Genomic DNA, 12005 nt, shown 5'->3' with positions numbered 1-12005 from the left:
AAGCACTTCTGAATGCCCACCAAACATTTTTAACGAAAGCCTTTGGAGGATTTAATAAAACATATATTGTTTGCGTTTGTTTGTTTTTTGTATGGAATTCATTTACTGAACTGGATATTAGAGCCATATCAGGGCTGTGGGGAATTATTCATGAGTCTAAATACACCTAAGCTATGTACACACTCCTGTTTACTCTGTATCCAGTGCACTTTACCACTGGTTTGGGAAGTAGTATACACATGTTAGCTACAGTCCATATCCATCTTGTTGTTTCTTATGAAATACTGTGTTTTGATGAGTTTTCCCCAAGCCAACTTAGATCTGAACTGAGAAAAAGCACAATGTGGCTACATTTTGTTCACAGCCCTGTTTTCCAGCCCCAGGGTCCATGAGATCCGTTGCTGAAACTTGAGCTATGGATGGAAGTAGCAGGCAGATGATACTGCTTGGTTGACCAGGCAAGGACTGAAATAAAAGGTCTTCACTTTCATCTTGCCTACCAATCACAGTTGTACACCCCTCTTACGGTCTTCTGTGTTATTTGTGGCCTTCTGAGGTCCCAAGACACTCAGAAGAGAGCAGGGCCCCTGAATTCACTTCTTAAATCTTAACCTTAAGTTCTGGGGATTCCCAGTTTAAAATATTGAAGTTTCTCACACAGGCAAGGAAAGCATAAGTTTTGTTTTGTTTGTAATTTACTGCTCCAAGCCCAAGAGAGTGGACAAGTCATGATACATTTTGTTTATCTAAAGCTGTTCAAATATCCTCAAATTGCATTTAGAATGCTACAAATTCTAATAATGTGTTTTAAGTTTGGTGAAAAGAGGAATAGCCAACAACATTCCCCTTCTCAAACAAAAGGGAAATTTATCCCCCTCCACTGAGGCATAAAAGTAGTCTACTCATAGTCATTTATCTGCAAAGTCAGTGCTCGTGGTGGTAATTCATCAAACATTTTTTGTGGAGTGAATCTGGCGGCGTTCCTTGGCATTGGTCTTTGAAATTCTAAGCGTTCTTACATCCTTAGGGAATACTGTGACTTTCACTTCTTATTGCACATCTGGAAGGAATGTTGTTCCTGCTTTGTTTTATGGTAGAGGGATTCCATCCTCCCCAAGACAGTTATTTCACCTCTTTGAACCATCCATTAAAGTTGAACTATGGGTTCTTTGTGCCTACAATCAATGTACAGGATAGAGTTCTATGATACTTACCTCTGTGCAAATTCACTGTTGGGGACAGCTGGGGAAGCAGCACTGTGGAGTGTGGGTTCCAACACTTGGCCCCTGATAATGGCTTGAGCTAGTAAAACTGGTGTGTAGCAATTAGAAGATAGTGCTCTGTTGAGCAGAAGGCCAGGCTTCTATTCTTCACCCCAGGACTGGCCAATCTGGAGGCTCCATGTTGCTGAAAAGCTTACATAGGGACAGATTTTTGTCTTCCAAAGGCTTGTCTCCATCTTTCACGTTATGTTCCATCTCTGTTCACTTCTTCCTATTGCTTCCTATTGCCTGCCCCTTATTCCCTTTGTGACAGAGTGGAGTTTTCCTTCCCTGAAGTACCTGTGTGACATCATGGCTTGGCTCATAAGAGAAGTGTATCATCCATGATTCTGATTGTTAAATATTCCAGAACTTCTAATAAAAGGCTTTACTGGGCTATCTGTGAGGGACCGTGCGTATACTGCAGAGCCAGGCACAGATGAGAAGAAGGATGTTCAACAACTTCCCTTTGGCATGTGCCCAAAGAAGGCTTGGGGGGGGGGGAGAGAGAATGTGTTCCTAACAGCCAATTATGATGCACTGCACTTATAAGCCAAGGCAGGATGTCACACAGCTGCTACAGGGAAAGACACTCCATTCTACCAGCAGCTAGTCCAGGGTTAGATGTGGCACAGAACTGAGCAGAGCTGAAGCATGACACAAAAGATGGAAGCAAGATTTAGAAGACTCACGCATGTACCATTCTGGAATATATTTCAGCCAGCAAAGCAGGATCCAACAATTGGTTTTTGTTGTGGTAAAGTCATCATGAGGTATCATGATGGTAACAGTTAGAATTTAATGGTAAGTTTTGGACTTGGATCAGGGAAAGCTAGATTCAAACCCAATTAAGCCATGCAGCTAACTATATAATCTTGGTGGGTGAGAGACGTCATCTACCTCAAAGGGTTGATGGGAAAGCACGTGTAAGTCATCCTGGAGGGGAAAACAATGGGATTTTGTAGAAAAAATGGAAGTTAGTTCTTAGAAGATTCTGAGGGTTTTTATTAAATAAAAAAGGGGAAAAAATATGACTAATGAATTTCCATTGGCAATTGTAGCTTAGCAATTTAAATTTATACAATTGGATATTGAAATTGACCCCAAACGTGCATTCAGACACACAACAATTTGGCAGTGTAGTGCTGCATCATTTATGAGTAACTGAAAGACTTTCCCATAACATCCCAACAGTATGTAACTTATGCAAACTGGCCACTACCACCATATGACTAAATAATTTAAGATGTGCTTACATCCAGCAGGATTTAAAATTAAGTATGTCGTTTGATGAATAGGGGTGCATTTTTCAAAGCCCTTTGTATGCCGAAACAGGAACCTATAAGAAGAATAAGAGTTAATGCTCTTTGGAAGTTTTATGTAACTAAAATCCAGCAAAAATTGAATTTGGAGCAAGATCTCAAAGACAAATGGTGTAGGGCAAAATGCCAAGAACAGATGCATTAATAATCCCCATAAAGCAATGGTAGCCAACTAATTTGAGATATTAAAGGAAATCATGAGTTTAAACTTTCCTATATTTCGAAGATGCAAGGTTCCATCGATAAGTGCAGGAAATATTAAACTACACCATTAATGCACAAGGAGAACAATAAAATATCCAGAGATCTTATTTCAGTTCTTTATTTTTACTTTCGAAATGGAATCCATTATCTTACGTGAATGATTGTAAAGACTTACTGTACCTTTTAGGGATTCTTTTATGCTGTTTTTATAAATTGCCAATTGTAATCAAGTAGTATGGACTTGGGTGCATGACATCTTTATTGGACCAATTTATACAGATGAAAATGTGTGCAGACTTTCTAGTTTCACAGAAACTTTGTTAAGCAAAATGGAAAAGTACCTGTCTTTTATAATATATGGGAGGAGACACAAACCTTTCAAATCTACAATCTATTTTAAAATAATACTCTTCAACAAGAATATATTATAGATGTGAAACACATACCCCCACCAGCTCAACTAGTAATTGTCCGTGTTTCTGAACTTGCTTGATGAGTTCTTACAGAAAACTTCCATTGTCCCTACCATCCCAGAATTCTCTTGATTCCTAGTGTTGGTGCATGCATGCTGCTGGTGCCTTGCTTGTACTTCAGCTGGTGCAAATGCTGTTGACAGGGTTTGAGCTAGAGCCCATTCGGTCTGCACTGGCTTCCAGTTTGGTTGTTTGTTTCCTGAGCTTAATTCAAAGCTCTTAATGCGGGACTTGACCTCTTTCCGCAGGGCCTGCAAGACAGAGCTGTTCCACCAGGCCTTTGGCCAGGGCACAGCCTGACTCCCTCCTTTGGCAATCTTCACAGAACTCTAGCCCAATGGTTGCCATTAATTTGATTTGAATTAATTTTATAATGAAATGATTTTAGAATGTTGTATTTTTTATTTATTTATTTATAGAATGTTTTATTTATTTTATTGTTGTTAGCCGCCCTGAGCCCAGCTTCGGCTGGGGAGGGCGGGACATAAATAAAAATAATTTATTATTATTATTATTATTATTACAGTGGTGCCTCGCAAGACGAAATTAATCCGTTCCGCGAGAGTCTTCGTCTAGCGGTTTTTTCGTCTTGCGAAGCAACCCTATTAGCGGCTTAACGGATTAGCGCTATTAGCGGTTTAGCGGCTATTAAAGGCTTAAAGGCTTAGCGGATTAGCTGCTAAAAGGCTATTAAAGGCTATTAAAGGCTTAGCGGATTAGATAAAGGGGGGGGGGAGCGAAAAAAAAATCTCAAGACTCGCAAGACATTTTCGTCTTGCGAAGCAAGCCCATAGGGAAATTCGTCCTGCGAAGCAACTCAAAAACGGAAAACCCTTTCGTCTAGCGGGTTTTCCGTCTTGCGAGGCATTCGTCTTGCGGGGCACCACTGTATTATTATTAATTGTTGGGATCAGAATATTTAATGGACTACCTTTCCCCACATTGAATTTGCCCATTCACAGAGGAGTCCTGGGACAAGGCTTTTACATTTGTGGCTTGTGGTGATCCCTGCCTCAAGAGACCCAATGGATCTTCTCCTTACTGGCATTGCAGCACACAGTAAAGGCCATTTTGTTTCCCTGTGGCCTTTTCGGGCAGGAAGGCAGGGTATAAACATTTAAATTATAGCACCCATGGATGCCGCTGTTTTGCAACTGCTTGCCTAGCTTAAGAACCAGTGAGGAAGCACACACATCTGTCTATTTCAAACAGTTCACTTTCACAGCAATTAGTGAGGGTTTCATTTAAGGCTGAGGTTGGGGTGAGAGTGGAGGAATTCCATGCATGGAGCTGCCAAGCAGCTGATGTTTAAGTGCCATACCTAAAGCAGACCATACATGCACAGAAGCTTGTTTAGCATTCCAAACTGTAGATAAATGGCCCTCAATTCAGATGTCAGTCAAGTATTGCAAGGTGGCAAAATTTACAATCTGAACCAGGTAATTGTGAACTTTGGGTTCCTTACTAAGATGTACATTTTAGTAGTGTGTCAGGCACTGCCAGCATGATATATATAATAGTGCAATCTAATACTGATGTGAATGTTCCTTGTGTAGAACATTAGGGATGAGATTTAGGAATGGTTGAAATTCACCGTTGTCCTCATTCTCCCACCCCAGAGCCACTTTTTCTTCCAAAGCCCATTAGCAGGGCCGGATTTAGGTTTGATGAGGCCCTAAGCTACTGAAGGTAATGGGCCCTTTATATGTCCAGCTGTCTTTTGTCAACAACAAATTGTCACTGTTTTTGTGTTGAATATACGCTATATGGTAATTTATGAACCTAATAGGTATCTAAAGCCATTTGCACATAACAAAATATGTATTTTATAAAAGTAATTGCTGAACTTATATTTTGAAAATGTACGTCCAGTTTTTTTTCCCCTTTAATTTTTTTTTTGTGGGGCTCCAAGAGAGTGGGGCCCTAAGCTATAGCTTGTTTAGCTTATATGTAAATTCGGCACTGCCCACTAACATAATGCTACATGATGATGTAATCTTTTGGGGAGGTAGGAGGGATGTCCTGTTACTCCAGAAGCCCCTTTCAGAGCAGCACTACATCATTGTGTAGCATTTGTGTCAGAGGGCTTTTGGAGGAAATGGTGGTCACCTGGAAGAACTCCAGGGAGCAGTTTGAGAACAACAATGAATTTTGTGTCCATCCCAAAATGTGTCCATCCCACCAGTGATTTTGCTACCTACAAATAGGGTGGCAGAATGGCAATGCCACTCTAGCTTGCCTCTAACAATGTGTCCCAGCCCTTTGCATATGCACTTCAGCTTGCACAGCTACCACCTCCTCCATAGTTGCTTACATAGTGACTGTTTCCACCCATATGGTTTACAGTGGTACCTCGGGTTAAGAACTTAATTCATTCCGGAGGTCCGTTCTTAACCTGAAACTGTTCTTAACCTGAAGCACCACTTTAGCTAATGGGGCCTCCCTCTACCACCGCGTTGCAGGAGCACGATTTCTGTTCTCATTCTGAAGCAAAGTTCTTAACCTGAGGTACGATTTCTGGGTTAGCGGAGTCTGTAACCTGAAGCGTCTGTAACCTGAAGCGTATGTAACCCGAGGTACCACTGTATTTTCCAGCATGGTGTAGTGGTTAAGATGGGGTGGATTTGTAATCTGGTGAACTGGGTTCGCGTCTCCGCTCCTCCACATGCAGCTGCTGGGTGACCTTGGGCTAGTCACACTTCTCTGAGGTCTCTCAGCCTCACTCAGCTCACAGAGTGTTTCTTGTGGGGGAGGAAGGAAAAGGAGATTGTTAGCCGCTTTGAGACTCCTTAAGGGGAGTGAAAGGCAGGATATCAAGTCCAAACTCTTCTTCTTCTTCTTCTTCTTCTTCTTCTTCTTCTTCTTCTTCTTCTTCCATGTGTACTTACAAAATGCACATGGTACCCAGCCGCTTGAGACATGCATGGTTTCTATATTCTGAAAACATGTATGGAAGAGAAATTGCATAGATAGAATCCTTTACACATAACTTGACTCATGTGGGAGCAAATTATAGAGGCAGCAGCAGTAGCCACACGAGGAAAGAAACGTGTGGAGTCCCAAAAGCCAAGGAGAGACGCTGGCCACTGTGACCTCGTGATGATGCTGCCTCCTTGAAGGAGAGACGCTGGCCACTGTGACCTCGTGATGATGCTGCCTCCTTGAAGGAGAGACGCTGGCCACTGTGACCTCGTGATGATGCTGCCTCCCTGAAGGAGAGACGCTGGCCACTGTGACCTCGTGATGATGCTGCCTCCTTGAAGGAGAGACGCTGGCCACTGTGACCTCATGATGATGCTGCCTCCTTGAAGGAGAGAGAAAAGCCACTGTGACCTCATGATGATGCTGCCTCCCTGAAAGAGAGACGCTGGCCACTGTGACCTCATGATGATGCTGCCTCCCTGAAGGAGAGAGGCTGGCCACTGTGACCTCATGATGATGATGCCTCCCTGAAGGAGAGAGGCTGGCCACTGTGACCTCATGATGATGCTGCCTCCCTGAAGGAGAGAGGCTGGCCACTGTGACCTCATGATGATGATGCCTCCCCGAGAGAGGCTTTGTTGATGGGATTGTGCATCATATATAGTTTTCAAGAGAGGTGAAGCATATATAAATAGGTCTAAGAGTTATTTAAAAAGTACTTAAGACTGGGGGTTTGTGGCTTCTGGCTTCTCAAAAATGTCACTTTATGGAAATCTTAGTAGTTTTCTGAGACTCCCTTGTCTTACAACCTCTAATCTAGAGGGAATACTATCATGGGCAAAAGGAGGTGTCTCTCTCCAGCTGTTAGATGCATTTGCCAAAGCTAAGGTTATTCTAGAACATGTTAGACATATATGATGCTGCTCTAAATTCTACTAAGATTTCAGTCAGCCAATATTCATCCCAGACTTGGAGTAACGGACTATTGTTGACCTATCTTACCTAAGTATAATGGTGGAGAGCATTACAGCAGGTAAATGTAAAACACATTATTTTGCAGGTGGCATTGGTTGATTTTTCTATTGACAAAAGGTCACACCAGTATCTGCCATTGGGGTTATACTTCCTCCCATCCCCAATTTCCTCATCCACCTGGTTTTGGCATGCCTCCAGTGTTTTAGAGATGAAGGTTTTGTTCATCTCTGACAGCCACATGTTTTTCTTCATCAGCCTATGTAAGTTAACCTGAAGGGTTGAGCTCTTGGGCAGCCAACCACTGAAGTGTGTTCCTGTATCACTTTCTGCTGTGTCTGAATATATCTAATTTCATGAGACATCCTGGCTTCAACAAATTATAAACCACTCTTGGAAGAAACCTTCAGGGCAATAAATTCAGGGCAGTCAAAATGTTGTTTCTGTAATGATAGCATGAAGGCAACCATTAGCTGGCCAAAGCAGAGAGAGCTAATGGGCTTGCTCCTTTACCATAGCCAACAGTTTGCAATAGGAAGTGATGGCATCCCATCCTTTATAGCTATGCATTTATGCCTGAAATTCTGGAAGCAGGCCTTCCTTCCACGACTGTGTATTGTTGCCAGGAGAAAGGCTTGCTTATCCAGCCCTTGCAGAATGTATCATGAGTAGAACTAAAGGGCAGAGAACTGACCTAAAGCCACTCCCACCCCCAGTCAATATAATATAGAATATATGTGCTCTTTCATCTTGTACTGTTTGCCAGTGCTGGCAATTCATAACACAACTCTTTCTTTCTCTTGGCAAATGTAATGCATCCTTAGTGTCTTTCTCAGGTAATTTTAAAGCAATGCAGTAGTCCATCTACATTCTTTCTTGGTTTTGTTTTCATCTGTCCATTGCAATGCAGAAAGCAAAAAAAATATTGTTTTGTCCTCCCAGTACTTGGACAGCTCAGTTAGTTGTTTGATTACATGAATGAGATTCTCGATGACTTTATATGAGTAAGTGCCAAATGGGAAAACATACAGGTTCTGACTTGGGATCCAGCTAGAAGTGCCCAGGTTGCCTTCTGATAAATTTTTGAAGCATTATCGGCGCTGCTTTTGCTTACATGGAAGTTTGGGGGATTTTTCTCAAAAGCAAACTTATTAAAATTTCAGTTGAAATTTTGTCAGGTTTAAATTCAGTAGCAACTATAATCCTTTTTCTTAATGACTTTGCCACATGCAGAGTTGGCCTGGTTCAAATGTAACACTAAGCTGGGGTCATCAATATGGTGCCTGTAGGTGCTCATTTCTCTCTTTTTTAAAAAAAAATTATTCATTTTCAAAACAATTTTATACAATCAATTCACATTTTATCACACATTCGTCGATTTTTTGACTTCCCTCAGTTTCTCTGCCAATCTTTCGTTTAAATTTATATTGTTAACGCATTTCTAAACTTAATATTGCCTTTAAATATCACCTCTCCCTTCTTACTCTCTTTTTTACAATATTTCTTAATTTTTCACAGAGTCTCTTGAAAACCAACAAGCGTTATCTGTTCATCACATATGCTTTTCAGATAATCTGTAAATCTCCCCCAGTCCTCGATGAACTTTTGGTCTCTCTGGTATCGAATCTTCCCTGTTAGTTTGTCCAATTCTGCGGGTGCTCATTTCTCTTTCACTTAGAAGGTCCCCTTCCCCCCCTAAAAGAAGCATTACATTGTCACCTTCAGATGAGGTTATGGTGTGAACTTGGTTGTAGTGTGTGTGGTGCCCACAGCGGTTTCTCCAGTTTGCAATTACGTCCACAGGCCCAAAAAGGATGGCAAGCCCTACGCAAATCAACCTGTGGCTTAGTGTAAACAAGCAAGCATGCTGTTCCATGGAGCAAAAATCATGGCCGCTCCGCTCCTCCCCTGATTCTACTGCTGCCACATTATAAGGAGCTCAGCCATGGTTAGGCCTAGGATTGCATGTGAACCAGGACTCATGGTTTTTTTCACTCCAAATATCCCAAGCACTGTAGCCAAGGTTTGTTCTTGGTTTACCCCTCGTGGTTTCTTTAAAGGAGAAGAAACCACATACTTGGGTTCTCCAGTAGCACTAAACCAAACCATGGCATAGTTCCTTGTAGCAGGCCTAGGGAAAGAAATGAACCCATTGCACTCTTTGCTCTGCCATCAGTATACTTGCTCATTCATGCTTAGTATTATATGTAACCAAGACCATTATATTACTTGAATAATTTCATTCGCTTTCAAATCATATGGACTTGAGCTGTGTGCATGTTTTAGTATTTACATTTTTGTTTTAAAGTATGGCTGTGATTCCCCCCCCTCAATTTTATTGTTTTATCTTTTTGTAAACTGCTTTGAGATTTTGTACAATCAGGCAGAGTACGGATTTTATTAAATAAATATGCATTCAAACAAGCAATGGAGACACAAGCAGCTTTAGAGCCACATCACACTCCAGTATGGGTGGGCCACTGATGAACTGAACAGTCTGTGAGACTAAGGCATCCTCCCTCCTTCCTAAGTCTTGTATTTTGTTCAGTTTATTGAGAACTTTAAAACAATTCTACAGTCTGTTTAAATGCCTTTATTCCGAAGCAAAACATGTTAGCGGTACTTGGTGCTTGATTGGGCTCTGACAGATACTGGCACTTTACAGTGTGATGAAAATGGAGATAAGATTTGATTAAACAGAGCATCAATAGAAACACTAGGCTTCCATCTCCCTACAATGAATGTTAACAGGGAAGTGTTTTCCAATTTGCATTGCCGTTTAAGCAGCCGTGCCGTAATCACTGAAACAGTGTAATGACTTAATCTCCCTATGGAGTCACCCTGTTGTGGTTTTCTGAGGGATGCTAGCCATTTTCCCACACGGTATACACCATGAAATTCAAATAACATGAAGAGAGATGTAATTCATTTCTCTGTTGCCTTCTGCTGGGCTTCATTCCCAGAGCCTAGAGCAAAGATATGCACACACACACACACGTACGTATGTGTGATAATACTGCAGTCTCTGCACACCTGTTCTGAATTATCCACAGAAGTACCATGGAGAGGGAGAAACTCATCATTGTTTTTCAGTGGGATGGTAGGGGTGGAAATATCATAAATTTGTTAGGATAAGAAAAAAGGGGCAGGGAATCAGTTTTCATAATCAAGTTCGTATTCACTAATAACATTTCCAAACCATTTGCATACTTCTGAGGTAAATGTTGAAGCATGGTTCATATGTTACTGGAAAGGATGTGCTTGCCGCTTTCCCATGACCATAATACTCCAATAACATTTGGAGGCTAAACCATGTGGTCTTTCTGAACACATGGCTGCTCCTCAGGCCAGTGTCAGCAGCCAGGATGCTGGGTGGGGAACCAGCATGGGTATTTATTTATATATATTTAAATTTTTCCACTTTTATTTCGGGGAAGAAAACTGGAAACTGCTAAGAACAAATCACAAGACATTAATACAATAAAACACACACAAGGGGGGGTGGGGGTGGGAGCGTGACAAGCCTTTGAAAACTTCCTGGAACATTATAAGATCTTTATTCTGAGGCTGGTGTTGGCTTGTTAGGCATATACATGAGGTTATTGTTGTATTTTGTTCAGGAAGAGACACATGGTTTAAATGCAGAAGGTCCCAAGTTCAGTCTTCTGCTCTGCTTACAGAGATTCCCTGGTAGACAAGCTGGGCTGGTCTCCGACTTGTAGCCATGGAGAATCCTTGGTGGTCATGGAAGACAATACAGGGCTAGACGACTCAAAGGGTCTGACTAAGGCAGCTTCATGTTTATCTGTTTTTAAGGCTTTAATCCTATAGTTGCTTACCTGGGAGTGATCCCCCTTTAACTCAGCAGGACGTTGTTCTGAGCAGACATGTATAGGATTGACCTGTGGGCCATGTTACTAAGTGTCCACAACTTTGAGGAACGTGCAAGAAACAAGTGGAAGTAATTAAAAATGGGCCACAGTCATTGGAAAGCAGTCCTGTACAAGCTGCATTAAAATGAGCTCTGTGTGGTAGAACCTTTGTGCAGCTCCTGTTCATTTTAAAGGGGCTTTCACACGAGAAGTTCCCTCTGGATTGTGCCCATAATATTTAAATATTTCCAGATAAAATTTTAATGTAGTTTATAGATCTTTCTCTAAGTGGATGATGAATCATTGTTTCTCACATTTTCCCCTTTTTGTATTTTTATTGATTTTAATAGAAACAAACAGCATTACACACACAAAAGAGGAAAAATCAACAAGGAATCATAGGGACAAAGGACAGCACAAATCACATATTGTATTCTGTGGCAAAATAAAATTTAACCCAAGATATATAAAATATATTTGTTGTTAAAACAAATTACTTTTGTTCTTTAATTTTGTTTGACATAGCACTGGGTGTTTTACACAAAAAAAGGAATACATTTCTGAACAAAATTTCGAAAAGAATGATACAAAGGAGTGTATATACACTTTAAAAAGTAAAGCTCATGTTGCATAAATAGCTGGGATTGATTTAAATCAATTGAAGACTATTTCATCACTTTAAGTGCCTTCTCAGACAAATGTCCATTATTACTCTGTTCCTGCAATATCGAGTGATGACTCTGAATGAATGGGTCATCATAGATCATTGTTTTACACTTTTAAAACATTTTTATCTTTCCCTTTGCTCAAAGACCTCAGGGCAACACACATGATATCCTGCCCCCCTCCCCATTTTACTCTTCCAGACTGAGAGGCCTGTTTTTTTGTGTGTGTTTTTTACTAGGATCAATTCACAGATGTCGTTATAGACCTGCTCACATTTTGTGTTTTGCTACTGAATTTTCTCCATGTGATCAT

The 12005-nt window shown here is 41.1% G+C and overlaps 1 protein-coding gene and 1 long non-coding RNA gene across 2 annotated transcripts in view; both read left to right on the top strand.

Annotated features, from left to right (window-relative positions):
- The window catches only part of LRMDA (leucine rich melanocyte differentiation associated), a 755532-nt gene that overhangs the window by 646859 nt on the left and 96668 nt on the right, over positions 1–12005 (top strand).
- Positions 6486–11520, top strand: LOC308478285. The gene is made up of 2 exons (XR_013987020.1): positions 6486–7216; positions 11378–11520. It is a non-coding gene; the product is annotated as an uncharacterized lncRNA (long non-coding RNA).

The sequence above is a fragment of the Podarcis pityusensis genome, assembly GCF_964106645.2.
Source record: "Podarcis pityusensis genome assembly, chromosome: 5".
NCBI lineage: Eukaryota > Metazoa > Chordata > Lepidosauria > Squamata > Lacertidae > Podarcis > Podarcis pityusensis.
This window is presented reverse-complemented; position numbering and strand designations above follow the sequence as displayed.